Here is a 2221-nt window from a genome sequence, read left to right on the forward strand (position 1 = left end):
ATATGTTCTTCCCTTAAATGAGAATAAGCATTAAATCTCACTCAAACCACTTATCAATTTTATTTATACAAAATCACTTCCATTCTCAATTCCTTTCCATAAAATTTCTAGGAAAAAATCAAACCAAATTCCATCTTATGATGAAATGACATATAATATTAATCCAGTATGGAAAGTGAACGATGTTAGATTATAATTCAGGCTCTGCTGACTTAACAGTGATTGGGAAAGCAAGACGAAGACATCACAACTCTTAACAAGCTTATGGAAAAATAACCACGCAATACCTACTTTTAAGGAAACATAAACATGCCATAACTGTTTTGCCATAGCATGTTTTGTATTCACAGTCCAGTTCAAGCTGGGAGGAAACATATTAATTCGCATAACTCTCCGTCGTTCATGATCCTTGCATAACTAGCTTATGCAAAATCTGTTGCATTAGATACAATTTTCTTAACGTTCTTGTACGTGTGTATGTGAGCAATATAAACAGAACAGCATAAATTGACAGCACAGCACTCAATATCGCCGAGAGCCAGTAAAAATAGTCCAACTTACACCTATTTATATTATTCGGTTATTCCTTCAACTAAGGTTATGAAGACCGTTGAGAAAACTCGAGACGCCGATGATACTTACATAAAAGGCAATACCCAAACTCCTCATACTATCAGGCGCTTCGTTATAGAATTATTCCTGCAATCCTACTAGAGTAAACACATCTGCCATTCGCGACAAAGCAAATTGTGGAGCTAACCAGAAAACACTAAGGGGAATTGTAGTTTGAGGGCTGTCAAGTAAGCCATGAGTTTCTGCTACATGGATTCTCCATTTTTCTACTAAAGCTGACGTCACCATGCACAGGACAGAAAAGAAGAGGCCAATTCCAGTTATTAGTAGCACAGTTAATCCTCGTTCATCGCCTCGCCTCTTATTCTTCTGGCCAGTGGCACCATATACCGGTCGTATATAGTAACAAAAGCAAGTCCAGAGTTTGCAGAAAAGACGCCAAGAGAAACCGGCGAGATTTGGAAGTGGGAACCCATGCTTCTATCCATACTGCTGCCCTGCTTTATGAAGAACGTTGTGTTCTGTGATACTGCCGCTATTCCAAAAATTAAGGAAGACAACCAGATGGGCAGTATCCTCAATATAAACTTCGTTTCCTCTATTTGAGTTATTTTGCAGAACGTGCATGGATTTGGTTTTAGGCTTATCTGTGAGTTAGTATTCAATTCTGAAGTGTTTTGCACCATTATGGCCGCCTTGTCCAGAAACCTAATACGTTGATAGCAAAACCACACATATTAATAGATCGATATGTCTTAAGCTTTTTATGTACTGTATAAGTGACTGGCAACAGAAATAATAGCTCAAAGAGAGAAAAGTTCAATTTGTTGTTTTTAATTGTGAATTTTCAGGAGCTTAACCGCAATATAAAATTATGTGAAAAATAATTCTGGATGATTATAAGAAATCATGTCATTTAGCATTTGGGTAGTTAAATGGGTAGTTAAGTTTGTACCCAGATGTTATAATGATAATGATAAGTATGTAAGTATGCAACCAGGTCTTATAATTATAATGACAGTATGCACCAAGGGGTTATAGCTAGCACTACCAAACCAAAACCAGTGTAAATACAGAACACACCCAATTACCAATTCCTCTAATCATTTAAATCTTTAACATACCGAAAATTATCTGTGTGCGATAGATGCCTCTGGCCTGATTTTATGAATTCCACATCCTGATTCTCATAAAGCGGGCTCACATCTGAAGGCATGCTCATATTTCTTTTCCTTATAGCAGCGACTACAACTTGAGCGATACGAGTGATGGGGCTGTCTCCTTGAAGCTTGTGTCTGTACAAAGGCGTTCCATACAGAAATACAACAGTGGCTATAGCCATGGTCACTGTGACAATCCCGAACCCAAATCCTTAGTTGACTTCATTTTCAATTTAAGTAATGATTGTGACAGTTAATTAATAGTTTGAAAAGGGCAGGTCAAAAATTTCTCTTATATGATTTTTATTAAAAGATTTTGCTTAATTTATTATGAATCACAAAAATTTTAATTTTACCTCACTTTTCAAAGTTTGTCTTTTTTTTTCCTCTAATTATGTAATTTGTGTGAGTGAAAATGTTTTAACTAATAATTATAATTATTAATTTTATGTTTACATCAGATAATATAATATAACATTATAACATCT

At 35.5% G+C, this 2221-nt stretch overlaps 1 pseudogene; it reads right to left on the minus strand.

The window, feature by feature from the left end:
• Nucleotides 1-422: 422 nt before the first annotated feature.
• LOC149247498 (protein NRT1/ PTR FAMILY 5.7 pseudogene) lies at nt 423-1990 on the minus strand (annotated as a pseudogene).
• Nucleotides 1991-2221: the final 231 nt, after the last annotated feature.

Source organism: Pinus tabuliformis, chromosome 7 (genome assembly GCF_031772625.1).
Source record: "Pinus tabuliformis cultivar Carrire ecotype Pingquan chromosome 7, CPIR1, whole genome shotgun sequence".
Classification (NCBI taxonomy): Eukaryota; Viridiplantae; Streptophyta; class Pinopsida; order Pinales; family Pinaceae; genus Pinus; species Pinus tabuliformis.